The following is a 21,981-nucleotide window of genomic DNA, read 5'->3' as shown; positions in this document are numbered from 1 at the left end:
ATGACTTTGTAAGCAAATGTCGCTCACATTGTATTGAAGGCTGTCTTATGTTGGACTTCTGGTGCCATAGACACCTGATTGTAGCCTGAAAATCCGTCCAAGAAGCTGTAAGCTTCTTCACCAGCCACTCTCTCCAAAACGTGTTCTGTATAACGCAATGGATAATGGTCTTTCCTAGTCGCTGGGTTAACCTTTTTAAGATCGACACATACCCTAAGTTTCCCATTATTTTTTGGCTCTATTACGATTGGTGATGACAACCAATCTCTATGTTCTATCTCATAGATAAAATCCATAGCAATGAGTTTATCAATTACCTCCTTTACATTTGCCGCATATTTAGGATTCATCTAGTATGGTTTTTGCTTGGTTGGTCTTGATCCTTCCATGATTGGGATCGTATGTTGCACCACCTCAGGTGGTACACTCTTCATCTCCATGTAGTTCCAGGCGAAACAATCCTTAAACTCCTTAAGGAGAGTAACGAGCTCTTTTTCTTCAACCAAAGTCAAGTCCTTAGCGATATAAACAGGTTTGGCTTCCTCCCCTGGTCTCGCAATATCCACTTCCTTGACGTGCACCAATTTGGATTCCCTCATGAAGGGTCTCCCCAATATTATGTCATATGAGTCTGGTTGGCGCAGAAAGTCCATTACTACAAATGTATGATGGTACCAAAACATAGAGTTTAAGTCTCACATTCTCTAAAAGCCCAATGGGCCTTAAAGATGTTCCGTTTGCCATTTTAACGATAAGATTTGCTCTTTTTAGATTGGTTTTTTTCTAATTTTTCCAACACCGTTTTGTGATGATGCTAACCCCTACCCCACGCACCACCATCCAGGATAGCCAGTGCGCCTGGTACCCGTTATGATGAATTGGGATTGTAGCATTGGTGTCGTCAGTTTCGTAATAATGCCCTAATTGATTAACCGGTATCTTGACGACTTTGATTGTTCTTTCCCTTGTGTGTTTTAAGGTTCTTTCTGCCAGAGGTGACAAAACATCCTCTGTGTAGTGTCGGCCGGTCTTAGTCCACACCTTCTACCCATTCCTTTATGTATGCCCATAATGTTGGTGAACTGCGTAGCAATTGTTCTAGTGACATTTGCATAGAACTGGATAGTACGGCCGCGAGGCTGCCTATGTCTCTGGGTTCTCTCGCAATTGAGGGTTCCTTCCATGTGTGTTTCGTATCAATCCCTAGGGAATGAATGGATGGACTCATCTTGCGTATCTTCCTCAAACATTCTTGACATTGTGTTTCCTTGAGATCCCTCTTCCGTCCCTTCTGGAATTGAAGTAGGTACGTCCAATTCTCTTTCCCTTGTTGGTTCGTTTCTTGGATACATTGTATCCCTGACCCAGTTAGCCCTTAACTTGGTTGTTGCCATATATATAGGCAGTGATGTGTGTGAACACACTTAGGACCGCCGGGGCACTTTTTTCCTCTTTAGGAGGTTTTTTTCCCCGGCTTGTATATACGCCCATCCTTCTAGGGCTAACTTATCTTTTGTACATTGACACAATCTAATACAGTGTGTGTTGTGTGCATTCTTGCTTCTTCTTCTCCAAGCTTTGTGTGCTTTCCTGCAACCCTAATTCCAACAATTGGTATCAGAGCAGGCATCGGCTCCCAGGGCTACGCCGCCAGCACCCTCCGACTCACGTTCTCCGATTGAGGTGAGTTTTCACGAGCGCTTGCAGGTCCCTATACTCTGTAAAATTGCCCGTAGGGCTTTGCGTTCTTAGAATTTGCATCTGAGGTCGTTTCGGGCTCCGTTTTTGCATTTCAAGTTCTGCACAGGTGTTTTCGTCATTTTCTGCAGAAATTTCGACAGTGCAGTGTTCTGCAAAACAGGCATACGTGTTCTATTGTGGACCGTGCTACATAGCACAAGTTGTCTTTTGTTCAGTCTTTGCTTCATTACAAGTAGCTTTTGCATCAGTTTCAGTCAGTGGCCACCATGGCTGATAACAGCAATGATGTATTTTGCATGTTGTCTACTGAAGACAAACTGGATGGAGACAGCAACTACCCACTTTGGGTATACATGATGCAGCATGTTTTGGTTGCAAAAGGAGTGTGGAACATTGTGTAGGGTACGGATGTACGTCTAGGTTCTGTGGATGTAGGATCTGTTGAGGATGTTGCAGGTTCTAGCAGCTCTACTGTTTGCTGCTGTTTTACCCACTACTGAACAAGCTCGTTGGGATAGTAAAGATGCGCAGGCTCATGCCTTGATTTCATTTTCTGTCAAATGTAACATCACCCCACATATTCGTTCAGCTAAAACAGCAAAACAGGTTTGGGATATTCTAGCTGGTTTGTATGCAGGTCGTAATGAGGCAAAAATCGCTTACCTGCGTAAAGAGCTAGAATTGAAGATTATGCAAGAAGATGATGACATGAATGTTTTTCTTGCTGAGATTAAAGATCTCAAAGAACAGTTGATTTCTGCAGGTGAGATTATTCTTGATCATTCTCTTGTGCAGACTGTTCTTGATGCTTTACTTGAGACATATCAGACTTTTGCTTCCACGTGGAGACTTCTTAATGAGGACAGACCTGATGCTGTCAAGTATGATACTTTAGTCAACAAGCTCTTGCAAGAAGCGCAGTCCAAGCAAAACAGGGCCAGGCAGTGTGCAGTTGATCAAGCATTTATTGCTGCCCAGCAGCAGCAGAGAAGAAGTGGTAAGGCAGCCCCTTCTACTGTTTCTTCTCCTATTAGTAGGTCTGCAACTTCTTCTCCTTCCACAGGTAGCAGCAATAAGTCTGAGAAGGCTCTTGATAAAGGCAAGAAAAAGACCAAGTGCAACTATTGTAAGGCAAATGATCATGTCATTAAGAATTGCCCTAAGCTAAAGGCTAAAGAGGCAAAGAAGAAAGAGTCAAATGCAGCCACAATAGCGGATGCTTCTACAAATGCAGATTCTGCAAATGTTGTGCAGGATACAGAATGGGCGTTTAGCATGTATTGCCAGTATGACCCATCTATACATGATGCATGTTTGGCAATTTCTGTTGACTCTCATGTATGGTATTTTGACAGTGGTGCTACAAAGCACATTACCTCGCATTGTGATATGTTCACTTCTCTTGAGGCTGTCCCTAATGAGAATACTGTCACATGTGCCAATAATGCTTCTTACCCAGTGAAGGGCATTGGTAAAATTATGCTTACTGCTGGCAGCACTTTCACACTTTCAGATGCTTTGTATGTGCCAGGGATAAAGAAGAATCTATTGTCTGTCTCTGCGCTTGCTAGACTTGGATTTGTAGTCAAATTTGTGGATGGCAGATGTACTGTTCATGATTTGACTTCTGGTGATACGATTATTGTATCTGGCACCTTGTTTCGTGGACTATATAGGCTCAATTCTTATGACAAGTATGTGGAAGATTCAGCAAATGCAGTTTCTGATGAAAAGGCAGTTTCAGATGCAAAACTATGGCATGCTCGTTTTGGTCATCTAAACTTTGCTAGTTTGCTACGTTTGCAGAAATTTGATATGGTTGCTTCATTGCCCCCTCTTGAGGCACCATTGAAACATGTTTGTGAAGGCTGTATTTTGGGCAAAATGCAGCGTTCAGCGTTTCCAAAGGATGGTTCTGTGCGGGCCACTCGCAAATTGCAGCTTGTACATAGTGATGTATGTGGGCCTATGCAAACTCCGTCATTTGGTAAACACTTGTACTACGTGACTTTCATTGATGATTACTCAAGGCATGCATGGGTATATCCACTGAAGGCAAAGTTCGAAGTGTTTTTGTGCTTCAAACAGTTTATGCTTATGGTTGAAAATGTATCCAATTGTACTGTGGGCACCCTCCGTTCTGATCGAGGGGGGGAGTACATGTCTAAAGAGTTTGATGCATTTCTGGCTAGTCGTGGGATAAAACACCAATGTACAGTGCCGTATACCCCTCAGCAAAATGGTGTTGCTGAGAGGAAGAACGGGTCACTTATGGAGATGGCACGATGTATGGTCAAGAGCCAAGCTTTGCCACATGCGTTTTGGCTTGAGGCTGTCATGTGTGCTGCATATGTACTCAACAGGTGTCCCACTAAGGCCTTGCAGTCTATTACTCCATACGAAGCTTGGCATGGCAGGAAGCCTTCTATTGGTCACTTGCGTGTCTTTGGTTGCTTGGCCTATGCTTTGGTGCCTGTGCAACAACGCAGAAAATTGGATGATAAGGCTGTCAAATGCATTTTTGTTGGTTACAGTGCTGAAAGCAAGGGTTACAGATTGTATCATCCGCAGTCAAAGCATATCTTGATTAGTCGAGATGTTGTTTTTGTGGAAGATGCTGTGCAGCCCTTATTATCATGTACCAAAGAGACAGGTGTGAGCTCACGGGATGTATTTGATACGTTGTTGCCTCTCTTTACAGATGGGAATTCAAATGTGAGTCCTAATGAGGCAAATATTCAGCCTATGCAGATTTCAAATGACATCATAGATCAGTCTATTTTTGATGCAGATTTACAGGATGTAATTCATGAGGATAGGGCTGAAAATGAGCAGATTTATAGGATGTAATTCATGAGGATAGGGTTGAAAATGAGCAGGCTAGAGGTATGCCTAAATGGCTGGTGCAAACCTTGCGTGATAGTAAGATTGATGCACCTATGACTAGTCGTACTCGTTCAGGTTTTCAGCATGCCTCTTATACATCAGATTGTTATGCTTTGGCTGTGTCTAGTATGTGTGAAGAGGAAGAACCTCTTTCATTTGATGAGGCACAAAATTCAAAAAATTGGTTGGCTGCAATGCAAAGTGAATATGATGCTATAATGAAGAATGGTACATGGTCTTTGTGTGATTTGCCTATTGGTAAAAAGGCCATTGGATGTAAGTGGGTTTTTAAGTTGAAACGAAAGCCAGATGGCAATGTTGATCGCTATAAGGCTAGACTTGTTGCAAAGGGTTATGCTCAAGAAAAGGGCATTGATTTTGATGAGACCTTTGCTCCCACTTGTCGTATGACTACCATTCGTAGCATTTGTGCATTGGTAGCTCATAATGGTTGGAATGTACATTAGCTGGACATAAAGACTGCGTTCTTGAATGGAGATTTGCATGAGGACGTGTATGTATCGCAGCCTCGTGGTTTTGTTCAAAGAGGGCAAGAAAACAAAGTGTGTAGGTTAAAAAAGGCTTTATATGGTTTAAAGCAAGCTCCACGAGCTTGGTATGAAAAGTTTGACTGCACATGGTTTTCAGAATAGTCCAACAGAAAGCACTTCGTATGTTAAACATGTGGATGATGTACATCTAATCGTTGCTCTCTATGTCGATGACATGCTGCTCACAGGACCAAATGAGAGTCATATTGCTGATTTTAAGGCTGATTTGAATGCCTCTTTTGAGATGTCAGATTTGGGGCATTTGCATCATTATTTGGGGATACAATTTAAGCAATGTGATGGAGGTATTGCTTTGTGTCAGACAAAGTATATTGAGACATTATTGCGGAGATTTGGCCTTGAAGACTGCAAGCCTATTGCTACTCCAATGGAGACAGGTTTGAAGTTGAGTCTTCATGATGCTGGAGATCACTTCGATGTCACATTCTATCAGACAGCTATTGGTTGCCTCATTTATGTATGCATTACGAGGCCGAACATTCAGTTTGCAGTCTCACAGGTGAGCAGGTTTATGCATAGCCCAGGGTCTCAACATTGGAAGGCAGTTAAATGCATCTTTCGCTACTTGAGTGGCACCATACATCTTGGGTTGTTTTATCCCAAGGGGGGATCGTTGCCGCCAGATTTGCATGCTTTTTCGGACTCAGATTGGGCTGGTTGCTGACACAAGAGTGTCCACAAGTGGTTTTTGTTTCATGCTCGGTAGCTCATGCATATCTTGGTTGAGCAAGAAGCAACCTACTGTGGCCACTTCTAGTTGTGAAGCTGAGTACAGGGTAGCTTTCACAGCTACGGTTGAGTGTGTGTGGCTCAGACGGCTTATGGCTGACTTGGGTGTTGGACAGGAGTCTGCCACCTCTATCTTCACTGACAGTCAGAGCGCATTGGCAGTTGCGAGAAACCCAATTTTTCATGCTCGCACAAAGCACATTGAGGTGCACTATCACTATGTCAGGGAGAGACTCTCAGCAGGAGAGATCAGCTTGGCCTATGTGCCAACATAGGATAACCTCGCCGATCTTTTCACAAAGGCGCTTCCTCGTGAGAAGTTTGAAGCTTTCCGCAAAGCTTTGGGCTTGCTCCCCTTTGTGGATTGATCTACTTCGGGCATGGCACTCCCCTATACATGAGTGCCAGCTCTCGTTCACACTATCACTCCCAGGGAGGATTTGTTTTGCATCTCTAGGTCAGGCTCTTTTTGGTTGACCGCTTGATCCCCTTCTTCTAAGTACTGGCATGTCATTGGTGGATGGAGCAGTCAATTGTTGGGGTTGGTGCATATGAACCACATTCTTGTTTGGACACTCAGCGACAGTTTGAGTTTATGTCCTTACCCTTCCACTATACCGTGGTTTGAAACACAAGTAGTACTAGCGTATTATTCTATAGGACAGAATTCTGGTGCGATCTCGATAGCTTTCTCATAGTCTCCACTGAGTTCTACATTATGCACTATATCCAAATCTTCTGATGGCTCTTCAATCAATACTTGGTTGATTTTAGCTTGTGGTGGTAGAACAGGTGGCAGTAGAGGTGAAGTGTCATGTACTCGAAACATCCCCCTAAGTAAATAGGAAGAATTGGATTGTCCTGCAGTTGCCATGATGTGCACAAGTGGTGCTGGTAAGGCCAATGGAGCTCTAGGTATCGGTAGCTGTGCAACTGTTTGAAACCTTGGATATCTGCACATTGAGGTGTCATGATTCCCTAATTTTACACACTTTGCACAATAGAGTAGTGGCCTTGCCCTCAACTATGGGCATTCGGTGGTAGTGTGATTCAGTCTGCACATAGAGCACCACACCAATTCTCTACGGGGGGTAAAGATGGGTATGCCCATGCCCAAATGTTTCTCTTTCTTCCTTTACCTTCAAGTTGTTCAACCTTCATTACATGTAGGATCTCAATGCATGTTCTAAGTGTTGGTTTTTGATGGCTAGCATACAAAGCTCCTTGTTCTGTCCAAGGACAAGCCTCTTGTAATGAAATATATAACTGCACTCGTAGAAGTCAGAATAGAAAACACAGCTTGCCCATTGAGAGCATTTGTTGAACTTACCGACCTATTTTTGCTCCTAGTTTGAGAGGTGTTGGGGATCCTTGTTGCAAGTCCTTTCTCCTCTCCTGAGAGAGAGAGCTAGAGGTGGAAGCAAGCATCAGATGGTAGACTTGTGCTAGTCTTTTAGGACCTAACATTAGTTTGCTTTGTAAAGAGTTTGTTAGCTTTCAACAAAGTGTTTACGGTGCCTGTCTTTCTAAAACTTGTGCAGCCTACCTGCTTTTAGTGTGTGAGCACAGTTTAGGCCGATGCCCAACTCCCCTTGCCTTGTGCTACAAAGAGACTTTAACCTCACTCGCCTGGTATTCAGAGTAGTCTTGGCAAGAGATCTTAGACTATGAATTTGATGATACTTCTTGAGCAATGTTGAGATGGAGCTACTAGGCATAAATATGTGGAGAAGAGCTTAAGAAGAAGATGGTCTTCAATAACTTCATAGAGGTTTAATCTTCAAGTTTTGGAAGTTGCCTTTGACGGGAGAGTTGCCTTTGACGGGAGAGCTGCATACTTTCTCCTTAAAGTGACGTCAAGCCATGAGAATCTAGCAAGCTATAGGGGAGACTGAGTGGTAGCACAGGATCCAGAGGCCAGATACATGTGGATCAGCTTACAGCTCTCACTGGACAGGGTTATATACATAGCCCTATGTTACTTTCCTCCATCAGGATCCTCCTATGTCGTTACAGAGGACATGCCACAGGAGGAGGAGACAAGAGCCTCGCCATACACTTGTCTGTCAGAGGAGATTATGCATTATAGGGGAAGTATTTCTTACGGGTGACTTCAATGCCCACACAGAGCAGACAGTGTGAGGTGTATGACTATGATGACATGGAGATCCTCCACCTTGTGGATCAAAAGGAGATAGGGGCTAGTCGGGCATCAGAGGACACTGGACCAAACAGAGGACATTATGGGGGCCACTTACTAGAGCTGGGAGCCAGGCATTGTCTCGTTATTTATAACGGGATGCTACAGTGGCCGGGATCAGAAGGGCTGACATGCTTCCCACATGGGGGTCATACACGGACCGGAGGCACGGTGGTAGACTACATTATGGGGTCTTTGGAGGCATCACAGCTTGTCACCTCATTCTCCATCCCACCTCGTCCTATTGGGGCAGATCATACATGTCATTTTCACTAGCCGAATCACCAGTATCACCGGCCCCCCACATACCGACGCCACACACTACCATCTACTTCACACATGACATGGCAGACATATACACTGGCAGAGTAGAGGATGGGCTCCTACACATGGATCCCCTCGCACCTATGGATACCATTACAGCCCAGCTGGCATCACTCCTACACACATGGCTGCATTACAGAGCTTCCCACATCGTGTCCACTCAGGAGAGCCTAGAACAGATGGTATGATGACAAGTGCAGAGCCCTATACTCATGGCTCCACATACAGAAAGCCTTGGGAGCCATCACAGAGCAGTAGTCGAGGAGAGAGATGAGGAGACTTACTCGCCGCAAAAGGCAAGCCTTCGCAGAGATACAGGGGCTAGAGATCTACCATTTCTTCATGAGTAGAGATAGCCCTATCTCATGGCGGCACTTCAAAGAGCCCCGGACACCGACACCCATTGCAAACCCACAGACATGGCACACATATGCAGAGGGCCTATACCACGCCCCACAGCATCCACCTATACCTCAGCCACCACACAGGAGCCTCGACCTACCACAGCTAGCTTCTTTACCCACTCGATGGTAAAGGAAGCTATCTGCCGCCTACAACATGGATGGCGAACCGCCGACCATATGGGCCTACAAGGTGAGCATCTCATATATGCAGTAGATTCTTTGGCTCCTTTTCTTGCACACCTGTTTAACAGGGCACTAGCAGAGTGAACGATGCACACCATTGTGTCGATCCACAAAACAGGGGATATGCTCGATCCGAGAAACTACAGGACGGTTATGGTTGGCCATGTGTTGACCAACCTCTATGGTGCAGTGTTGGAGCAAGAGCTTAGCTTATATGCTGAGCGAGCAGGTTGACGCTCATCAGGGCAAGCAGGCTTCAGGAGAGCTTTCTCTACCACTGACCATGTATTCACTTTGAGATGTATGATTGATCAGGCCACAATGAGGAAGAGAAAGCTCTATTACTGCTTTGTGGATTTCCGCAAGGCATTTGACACAGTACCACGAGAGGCTCTTTCAGCGCCTCCAGTCTCTTGGCATACCCAGCAGATATGACATGGGACATCTATGCATTATATGAGCAGGCTTTTGGGCGAGTCAGATGCCCAGGACGTATGTGCGAGACTATTGCTAGCACCATTGGTGTGAAGCAAGGATGCCCACTTTCCCCCACGCTATTTGGGTTATACATTGATGAGGTGGCAGTACATATTATGCTTTATGCTGATGATATTGTATTAGTATCTAAGTCTCCAAGAGGTCTACAACAGCATCTACATGCACTCGATGATTTCTGCACACAGAGGGGTCTTACTGTGAACCTTGGAAAAACCAAGGTTATGGTCTTTCATACATCGAGACAGGGCAAGAGTCAACTGACATTCACTCTCGCAGGACGCCAGGTGGAGGTGGTGACATCATACGTGTACCTAGGGGTTACCTTCTCTGCACCAGCCACGCGCTTCACCATGGGTTCAGTATCCAGAGCTAGATTGACACGAGGATGTAAGATCCCTGTTCCCACCGAGCAACGGATTCGGGGTACTCGCAGCGGAAGTAGCGCTTCTCGCGCGGGACAGGGGTCCCACACTCGGGGCCTCGCCCACGGATATCCGGATAAGAGACTAATCCGTCGGTTGTTCCAAAACCGAACCCGGAAAAACTTCCTTTACCGGAAAGCACGGGCGATTCCACCAGGATAACTTTTTACTCTAACGTAGTCAAGATCATTTCTGATCGAGATGATCCGATTACATCTATAAGATACTTAGTCAGTTCAAGGAAGAAACTTGCACTTGGATCATTGGGATCAACGCTTTTTTCCCCATTCAAGAGGCACAGCCGTTGATTCCTATCCATAGAACAGTTTCTATCCGGGATTTATTATTATTTTTTTTCTATCGTAAAAACAAAAGTTTGAGTCTCGATTTACGGATCCATCAGTCCAGCCTAACCCCATCCAATCCCATGGGTTAGCCAACCGCCCAACCACTGTAGTGATGGGATCCAATTAAAAATTTGGTTAGGTTTTGTCCCGGGTACCAAGGAAAAGAGTTCCAAGGCCCCCTAGCCGGATGTTCATGCAAAATAAAACTAGTCACACCACTCACACACCCAATATGAAATTGCCTTTTTTCAACCAGATTCAACCAGTTTAAAACAATCCTTTAATAAAACCATAGTATCATTGATCACCATCTTCCAATTTATCCAATTGATTCTTAATTTCCCATCATTCCTTCATCAGAGTATCTATGGCATCATTGGCAACTAGAACGCTCAGGAGCCGTTTCGATAGTTCCTAGCCCATAATACTTGGCAATATAATCACTTAACAAGATGGACTCTCGTTGAAGATCAGCAAGATCAACCAACAGATCCATATAAGGAGCCATGGACTCATCCATTGAAGACCAGCAAGGTCAATCAACCAGATCCATGCTCGATTTCAGAAAACAACTCCAACTCTGTTCCAATATCTTCCTCGACGCACGCGTGGGTATCCTAGGCAACCCAGAGCCCGAGCACCGTATGGTCAGCACCCTCTAGGATCCTTCGCAGGTAACCTAGCGCTTCACGCATAGGCCGCTTCCTTGGCCCCTCATCCACCGTACCGGAAGCTCACCATTTTAATCGCACCGAGGCTGGTCAAGACCTCGGCCGACCTTGCTACGCGAGACGTCCTTCATTGACTCCCCGTCAGCAGTTGCAACTTTACCATCACGACTTTAATCACAAGACGGTCAAAATGCTCCCCCCAGCATTCTTGACATAAAACAATCATTTACAAACAGCATTTACAAACAGTATTTACAAACAGTTTACAACACAATTTCTATTTTAACTTTCATTTTTTCACATTATCCCTCATCAATCTACATTACTTATTCCATATTCCATTTATATGTATACTCATCCCATCACATCATTTCTATCTCATCACTTCAGATTCCCTCACATCGCATATCGTATATTCACATCCATACATCCACATCTATATGCGTACATTCACATCTACATGCATACATCTACATCTCTATGCATACATCCACATCCACATCCACATTCACCTCCATACATCTACATCTACATGCATACATCCACATCTCCATTCACATCTACATCTACATGCATCCATCCACCTCCACATCCACATCTACATCTATACATCTACATCTACATGCATACATCCATATCTCCATTCCCATCTACATCTATACACCTACATCTACATGCATCCATCTACCTCCACATCCACATCTACATCTATACATCTACATCTACATGCATACATCCATATCTCCATTCCCATCTACATCTATACATCTACATCTACATGCATCCATCTACCTCCACATCCACATCTACATCTATACATCTACATCTACATGTATACATCCACCTCCATATCCACATCCGTATCTATACATCTATATCTACATGCAAACATCCACATCTCCATGCATAATAAAATTCTTTTAATTAATCTAGGATGATAGTTCCTTGAATATGGTAGGAAGTCCTCTTTTTATGCTTTGAATGAATTTATTTTATGCGTAATTTCTATAAAAATTTTGCCATAGCTCCGCTACTATGACTGATAAATCTCAATTTTTTTCTAAGGGATAAAGCTCATTATTAAAGAAATAATTAGAATGGTCTCTAATTGGATCATCAATCCATAATGGTCTCTAATTGGATCATTAAGAAAACAATTAGAATGGTCTCTAATTGGATCATCAATCCATAATGGTCTCTAATTGGATCATTAAGAAAACAATTAGAATGGTCTCTAATTGGATCATCAATCCATAATGGTCTCTAATTGGATCATTAAGAAAACAATTAGAATGGTCTCTAATTGGGTCATCAATCCATAATGGATTGAATCAACAATGTGCATAAACTAAAAGTATAGCAAAAAGCTATTAATTTGGCCTCAAGCATAGCTTAATCTTGGATTAAGAAAAAGCTTTATGAAAAGCTTCATTTGGATTGAGAATGGGTCATGAGTATGACCATTTCTTGAGTGAGAGAGAGAATTATAAAAACCATTAGAATTTAAATATAAGTGGAAATTAACTTCTATAGCATTTATTAAATTATGTAACTCTTCACTACTATTCACTAATTAACTTCAATAGCATTTAAAAAAAAACCATACCAATTAAACTTCTCAAGCTTGAGAGGGGTTGAGAAGAGAGAATCATTGAGAAATTATAGAAAGATCAAAATTCAATATACTTACCTTATGATTTGCTTGATTCTTTATTCACGGTAGAGGACCCCAACCAATCAATTGGTTTAGTATGTTGATGGAGCCACCAATGGGGATTGAAGAAAGAGAGAAGTATCAAAAACTAGTGAATTATTAAAGAATTCACAGCTCATGGCTTAGGTAGAGTAGAGTAACAATGCATAAGACACTCTATATTTTGGCTTAGGTGGAGTAGAGTAACAAGGCATAAGACACTATCTAATTTGGCTTAGGTGGAGTAGAGTAATAAGCATAAGACACTATCTAATTTGGCTTAGGTGGAGTAGAGTAACAAACATAAGACACTATCTAATTTGGCTTAGGTGGAGTAGAGTAACAAAGCATAAGACTCTATCTAATTTGGCTTAGGTGGAGTAGAGTAATAAGCATAAGACACTATCTAATTTGGCTTAGGTGGAGTAGAGTAACAAACATAAGACACTATCTAATTTGGCTTAGGTGGAGTAGAGTAACAAAGCATAAGACTCTATCTAATTTGGCTTAGGTGGAGTAGAGTAACAAAGCATAAGACTCTATCTAATTTGGCTTAGGTGGAGTAGAGTAACAAAGCATAAGACTCTATGTATTTTTCAACAAGGGGAGGCTTCTATTTATAGGAAAATTTGAGCTCCTAACCAAACAAACCGATTCTAGAATTTTCCAAGTCAGTTTGGTCACTTTTTGACCATTTTTAGGTCAATTAAGCTAACTTTTTGGAACTAGACTTGAATGAGGAGAGAGGAGAGATGAAATGTCTTAATTTTTATGAGTTTAAAACTCATTCAAGCATGTGAAATATGCACCTCCTTTAAAGAATTCCCCTTCCTTACATATGTGTCAAAATTGTATTGCTCATAGTTTTTTACTAATAAACCTTGTACATTTTCAACTCTTCATCTTATGTGAAATATGCACCTCCTTTAAAGAACTCCTCTTCCTTACATATGTGTCATAGTTTTTTTACTAATAAGCCTTGTACATTTTCAACTCTTCATCTTATGTGAAATATGCACCTCCTTTAAAGAACTCCCCTTCCTTACATATGTGTTTATTTACTAATAAACCTTGTACATTTTCAACTCTTCATCTTATGTGAAATATGCACCTCCTTTAAAGAACTCCTCTTCCTTACATATGAGTTTATTTACTAATAAACCTTGTACATTTTCAACTCTTCATCTTATGTGAGCATTTACTCATTTTTGGGTATCTTCTTTTACAATTTGGATTTATCTCCTCCCTACACATGGATTGATGCTATTGGCCCATAGAAACCTTAATTGGACCATAGTCTAAAGATTTCTGAAAATCTAGACCCTTAGGCTAAGGTTCTTTATACCTATTTCCAATTAATTCCAATTGCACATTGGAAAATTCTTTTTAAATTTCTGTTTCAGGGAAACTCATCTGAATTATAAGAGATATTTTTCTATCCAAAAATATTCAAAATCTGAATATTCTCTCTCTAGAATATTTTCTCTCTAGGTTAAAACAGCCACAAACAAGATCTCTTATATTTCAAAAAAGGAATTGATTACAGGGGAATATACTAGACATCAAAAAGGGTTGGGGGAGGAATCTTACATTCTACCCCACTTAAAAAACGCGAGATGTCCTCATCTCGCAACTTGGAATAATTTTGCAAGATGCACGAATATGAGACTTAGAGAAAAATTTTAATCACGATTAACCACCAAAAAAGTCTTAAAGAGAGCAAGATTCAAAATAAGAACAAGATTTAAACTTTATTCATTCTCGGAACTTATACAGTAAAGATAGAGAAACTCTTTACACTTCCATAAGCCCGTCCATCATATGGTCACAAAAGCAGTCCTCACAAGCTGCACAAGTATAGGGTAACTCATCTATGGGAATGATTCTGCTGGTTATTGCCGCACCTATCTCAGTGGTATGAGGTGATCTAACAAAAGGACCTCTAAGAGACAAGCCAAAAACGGGGTAAAGGCATATCTTCTCATGAGGAAGAAAACATGCCAGTAAGAAGACCCGCTCAGAAAACCCAAGATGCCTTGATCTCATGACACAGTAGTATCGGGGACCCAAACCCAAAGCTTCAATAACCATGGCCAAGCGGACATTGTTACGAAAGTGTTGCTGACCCCAGGGTGTTACCCTAGTTATGTTTTGATAGGTTCGCCATTTGGTCTGCGCTACAGAAGTTCCTAGGTGAGGAAAAAGTGAGCGCTCATACTGTTCTATAAAGTCTTTCTTCACAGACTCTCTTGCGTCTTGAAGGTGAGAAATCATCAGGGATAAAACTAATTCCTGTTGCCAAGCCATGAAGGAGATTAAGAAAGAAAGGAGATTGATGGGAGTAAGATTACTGTGAGCGGCAAGTAAAAGTTACGACTTATATAAAGGAAGGAGGTAGCGTAACCTAGAAGCCAACGGTAACTTGCCACTGAAGTTTTACCGTCTTTCCATGATTTGGGTTTGGCACATTTTTCTATAGAAGGCATTAAGAATTTTGAGATGAGGAGATAAAAGAAACTTGTAGGCTAAGTCACCTACTTTCATTGAATTCAGATATAAGGATCACAATATCTGGGGGATAACTTCTTATACTCCCCAAGAGATAAAGAACTTCTTTTGGGCCGTACTCGAATGAAAACCAAAACCTTGGTATCCAAAACACCGATTCTCACTTCTGGACTCATTGTTCTAAGGCCTTAAAACAGGTGGGACTCCTGAGAAGTATTCTAGGGAAAGGGTCTTCCTTTTTTAAACAGAAACTTTCTTTTACTTTAGAGAGGGAATAATTATAAGATCAGAAAGGAAGATTCTTACCCCTGTATGCTTCGAAGGTTGGGGAGGAATCTTACATTCTACCCCACTTAAAAAGTGCGAGATGTCCTCATCTCGCAAGGTAGAGGACAGCTCTTTTTCTTAAGATCCAATTTTATTCTGGGGTTTCTTATATTCTAGTCAACCCAACAGAACACTGGGATAAATATCCCTTATATAGAACTCATCATTAAATAACAATTCATTCAGATTATATCATTCATATCTTTAACATGATAATGGTCCATTAGACCGAAAAGTTTCCTTCGGAACATTCCTCCACGGAAATTTCAGTCAAGTAAGTTCTCAATTTGACATCCCTTAACTCGATCTACCGGTCAAGTATTAACAGTAGCAATCTGACAGCACAATCCACTAATCTCATAGTGATTTGCTGAATTCGTTATCATCATTCTAGTTATGAATATCATCACAGGGACTCGTCCCATTCCCCCTCATTGTAGTTTCATTATATTTCAACTAATTTTTAAAAATCAACATTTTTTTTTTCAATCAGCATTTTCAATCAGAATCCAAATCAATTCATCAATTCTCAAACAGAATTAAAAATCATATCAATCACATTCGAAATCATCATCTAGATAGCATTAACGCTTATAATTTCAAGTCTTAGATTTACTCGTATATACTGCCAGTAAAGAGCTGCAGTATACTCTCGGTATATACGGGTAGTCACGGCCCTTGGAATTATAAGGTAAATACTATCATGTCTAGGCCTCAAGCAAGTCAGGGTTTCTATATAATTGCGGTACTTCCATCTGAAGACCCAATTACCAAAATTACGAGTTTCAGTTTGAATATCAAATTGTATGAATTATATCACACAATTATAACCTTTTTGTGTTTCTTGATAAATTTTTGACATATTTGTCTTCTCAGTTGATCTTTATTAACCAAATGCTCTGATACCAACTGTAAGATCCCTGTTCCCACCGAGCAACGGATTCGGGGTACTCGCAGCGGAAGTAGCGCTTCTCGCGCGGGACAGGGGTCCCACACTCGGGGCCTCGCCCACGGATATCCGGATAAGAGACTAATCCGTCGGTTGTTCCAAAACCGAACCCGGAAAAACTTCCTTTACCGGAAAGCACGGGCGATTCCACCAGGATAACTTTTTACTCTAACGTAGTCAAGATCATTTCTGATCGAGATGATCCGATTACATCTATAAGATACTTAGTCAGTTCAAGGAAGAAACTTGCACTTGGATCATTGGGATCAACGCTTTTTTCCCCATTCAAGAGGCACAGCCGTTGATTCCTATCCATAGAACAGTTTCTATCCGGGATTTATTATTATTTTTTTTCTATCGTAAAAACAAAAGTTTGAGTCTCGATTTACGGATCCATCAGTCCAGCCTAACCCCATCCAATCCCATGGGTTAGCCAACCGCCCAACCACTGTAGTGATGGGATCCAATTAAAAATTTGGTTAGGTTTTGTCCCGGGTACCAAGGAAAAGAGTTCCAAGGCCCCCTAGCCGGATGTTCATGCAAAATAAAACTAGTCACACCACTCACACACCCAATATGAAATTGCCTTTTTTCAACCAGATTCAACCAGTTTAAAACAATCCTTTAATAAAACCATAGTATCATTGATCACCATCTTCCAATTTATCCAATTGATTCTTAATTTCCCATCATTCCTTCATCAGAGTATCTATGGCATCATTGGCAACTAGAACGCTCAGGAGCCGTTTCGATAGTTCCTAGCCCATAATACTTGGCAATATAATCACTTAACAAGATGGACTCTCGTTGAAGATCAGCAAGATCAACCAACAGATCCATATAAGGAGCCATGGACTCATCCATTGAAGACCAGCAAGGTCAATCAACCAGATCCATGCTCGATTTCAGAAAACAACTCCAACTCTGTTCCAATATCTTCCTCGACGCACGCGTGGGTATCCTAGGCAACCCAGAGCCCGAGCACCGTATGGTCAGCACCCTCTAGGATCCTTCGCAGGTAACCTAGCGCTTCACGCATAGGCCGCTTCCTTGGCCCCTCATCCACCGTACCGGAAGCTCACCATTTTAATCGCACCGAGGCTGGTCAAGACCTCGGCCGACCTTGCTACGCGAGACGTCCTTCATTGACTCCCCGTCAGCAGTTGCAACTTTACCATCACGACTTTAATCACAAGACGGTCAAAATGCTCCCCCCAGCATTCTTGACATAAAACAATCATTTACAAACAGCATTTACAAACAGTATTTACAAACAGTTTACAACACAATTTCTATTTTAACTTTCATTTTTTCACATTATCCCTCATCAATCTACATTACTTATTCCATATTCCATTTATATGTATACTCATCCCATCACATCATTTCTATCTCATCACTTCAGATTCCCTCACATCGCATATCGTATATTCACATCCATACATCCACATCTATATGCGTACATTCACATCTACATGCATACATCTACATCTCTATGCATACATCCACATCCACATCCACATTCACCTCCATACATCTACATCTACATGCATACATCCACATCTCCATTCACATCTACATCTACATGCATCCATCCACCTCCACATCCACATCTACATCTATACATCTACATCTACATGCATACATCCATATCTCCATTCCCATCTACATCTATACACCTACATCTACATGCATCCATCTACCTCCACATCCACATCTACATCTATACATCTACATCTACATGCATACATCCATATCTCCATTCCCATCTACATCTATACATCTACATCTACATGCATCCATCTACCTCCACATCCACATCTACATCTATACATCTACATCTACATGTATACATCCACCTCCATATCCACATCCGTATCTATACATCTATATCTACATGCAAACATCCACATCTCCATGCATAATAAAATTCTTTTAATTAATCTAGGATGATAGTTCCTTGAATATGGTAGGAAGTCCTCTTTTTATGCTTTGAATGAATTTATTTTATGCGTAATTTCTATAAAAATTTTGCCATAGCTCCGCTACTATGACTGATAAATCTCAATTTTTTTCTAAGGGATAAAGCTCATTATTAAAGAAATAATTAGAATGGTCTCTAATTGGATCATCAATCCATAATGGTCTCTAATTGGATCATTAAGAAAACAATTAGAATGGTCTCTAATTGGATCATCAATCCATAATGGTCTCTAATTGGATCATTAAGAAAACAATTAGAATGGTCTCTAATTGGATCATCAATCCATAATGGTCTCTAATTGGATCATTAAGAAAACAATTAGAATGGTCTCTAATTGGGTCATCAATCCATAATGGATTGAATCAACAATGTGCATAAACTAAAAGTATAGCAAAAAGCTATTAATTTGGCCTCAAGCATAGCTTAATCTTGGATTAAGAAAAAGCTTTATGAAAAGCTTCATTTGGATTGAGAATGGGTCATGAGTATGACCATTTCTTGAGTGAGAGAGAGAATTATAAAAACCATTAGAATTTAAATATAAGTGGAAATTAACTTCTATAGCATTTATTAAATTATGTAACTCTTCACTACTATTCACTAATTAACTTCAATAGCATTTAAAAAAAAACCATACCAATTAAACTTCTCAAGCTTGAGAGGGGTTGAGAAGAGAGAATCATTGAGAAATTATAGAAAGATCAAAATTCAATATACTTACCTTATGATTTGCTTGATTCTTTATTCACGGTAGAGGCCCCCAACCAATCAATTGGTTTAGTATGTTGATGGAGCCACCAATGGGGATTGAAGAAAGAGAGAAGTATCAAAAACTAGTGAATTATTAAAGAATTCACAGCTCATGGCTTAGGTAGAGTAGAGTAACAATGCATAAGACACTCTATATTTTGGCTTAGGTGGAGTAGAGTAACAAGGCATAAGACACTATCTAATTTGGCTTAGGTGGAGTAGAGTAATAAGCATAAGACACTATCTAATTTGGCTTAGGTGGAGTAGAGTAACAAACATAAGACACTATCTAATTTGGCTTAGGTGGAGTAGAGTAACAAAGCATAAGACTCTATCTAATTTGGCTTAGGTGGAGTAGAGTAATAAGCATAAGACACTATCTAATTTGGCTTAGGTGGAGTAGAGTAACAAACATAAGACACTATCTAATTTGGCTTAGGTGGAGTAGAGTAACAAAGCATAAGACTCTATCTAATTTGGCTTAGGTGGAGTAGAGTAACAAAGCATAAGACTCTATCTAATTTGGCTTAGGTGGAGTAGAGTAACAAAGCATAAGACTCTATGTATTTTTCAACAAGGGGAGGCTTCTATTTATAGGAAAATTTGAGCTCCTAACCAAACAAACCGATTCTAGAATTTTCCAAGTCAGTTTGGTCACTTTTTGACCATTTTTAGGTCAATTAAGCTAACTTTTTGGAACTAGACTTGAATGAGGAGAGAGGAGAGATGAAATGTCTTAATTTTTATGAGTTTAAAACTCATTCAAGCATGTGAAATATGCACCTCCTTTAAAGAATTCCCCTTCCTTACATATGTGTCAAAATTGTATTGCTCATAGTTTTTTACTAATAAACCTTGTACATTTTCAACTCTTCATCTTATGTGAAATATGCACCTCCTTTAAAGAACTCCTCTTCCTTACATATGTGTCATAGTTTTTTTACTAATAAGCCTTGTACATTTTCAACTCTTCATCTTATGTGAAATATGCACCTCCTTTAAAGAACTCCCCTTCCTTACATATGTGTTTATTTACTAATAAACCTTGTACATTTTCAACTCTTCATCTTATGTGAAATATGCACCTCCTTTAAAGAACTCCTCTTCCTTACATATGAGTTTATTTACTAATAAACTTTGTACATTTTCAACTCTTCATCTTATGTGAGCATTTACTCATTTTTGGGTATCTTCTTTTACAATTTGGATTTATCTCCTCCCTACACATGGATTGATGCTATTGGCCCATAGAAACCTTAATTGGACCATAGTCTAAAGATTTCTGAAAATCTAGACCCTTAGGCTAAGGTTCTTTATACCTATTTCCAATTAATTCCAATTGCACATTGGAAAATTCTTTTTAAATTTCTGTTTCAGGGAAACTCATCTGAATTATAAGAGATATTTTTCTATCCAAAAATATTCAAAATCTGAATATTCTCTCTCTAGAATATTTTCTCTCTAGGTTAAAACAGCCACAAACAAGATCTCTTATATTTCAAAAAAGGAATTGATTACAGGGGAATATACTAGACATCAAAAAGGGTTGGGGGAGGAATCTTACATTCTACCCCACTTAAAAAACGCGAGATGTCCTCATCTCGCAACTTGGAATAATTTTGCAAGATGCACGAATATGAGACTTAGAGAAAAATTTTAATCACGATTAACCACCAAAAAAGTCTTAAAGAGAGCAAGATTCAAAATAAGAACAAGATTTAAACTTTATTCATTCTCGGAACTTATACAGTAAAGATAGAGAAACTCTTTACACTTCCATAAGCCCGTCCATCATATGGTCACAAAAGCAGTCCTCACAAGCTGCACAAGTATAGGGTAACTCATCTATGGGAATGATTCTGCTGGTTATTGCCGCACCTATCTCAGTGGTATGAGGTGATCTAACAAAAGGACCTCTAAGAGACAAGCCAAAAACGGGGTAAAGGCATATCTTCTCATGAGGAAGAAAACATGCCAGTAAGAAGACCCGCTCAGAAAACCCAAGATGCCTTGATCTCATGACACAGTAGTATCGGGGACCCAAACCCAAAGCTTCAATAACCATGGCCAAGCGGACATTGTTACGAAAGTGTTGCTGACCCCAGGGTGTTACCCTAGTTATGTTTTGATAGGTTCGCCATTTGGTCTGCGCTACAGAAGTTCCTAGGTGAGGAAAAAGTGAGCGCTCATACTGTTCTATAAAGTCTTTCTTCACAGACTCTCTTGCGTCTTGAAGGTGAGAAATCATCAGGGATAAAACTAATTCCTGTTGCCAAGCCATGAAGGAGATTAAGAAAGAAAGGAGATTGATGGGAGTAAGATTACTGTGAGCGGCAAGTAAAAGTTACGACTTATATAAAGGAAGGAGGTAGCGTAACCTAGAAGCCAACGGTAACTTGCCACTGAAGTTTTACCGTCTTTCCATGATTTGGGTTTGGCACATTTTTCTATAGAAGGCATTAAGAATTTTGAGATGAGGAGATAAAAGAAACTTGTAGGCTAAGTCACCTACTTTCATTGAATTCAGATATAAGGATCACAATATCTGGGGGATAACTTCTTATACTCCCCAAGAGATAAAGAACTTCTTTTGGGCCGTACTCGAATGAAAACCAAAACCTTGGTATCCAAAACACCGATTCTCACTTCTGGACTCATTGTTCTAAGGCCTTAAAACAGGTGGGACTCCTGAGAAGTATTCTAGGGAAAGGGTCTTCCTTTTTTAAACAGAAACTTTCTTTTACTTTAGAGAGGGAATAATTATAAGATCAGAAAGGAAGATTCTTACCCCTGTATGCTTCGAAGGTTGGGGAGGAATCTTACAGAGGATATG

The sequence above is a fragment of the Cibotium barometz genome, chromosome 17 (assembly GCF_041138505.1).
Source record: "Cibotium barometz isolate CiBa-2024 chromosome 17, ASM4113850v1, whole genome shotgun sequence".
Lineage (NCBI taxonomy): Eukaryota > Viridiplantae > Streptophyta > Polypodiopsida > Cyatheales > Cibotiaceae > Cibotium > Cibotium barometz.
The sequence above is the reverse complement of the archived record's forward strand: the minus strand, read 5'-3'. Positions refer to the sequence as shown.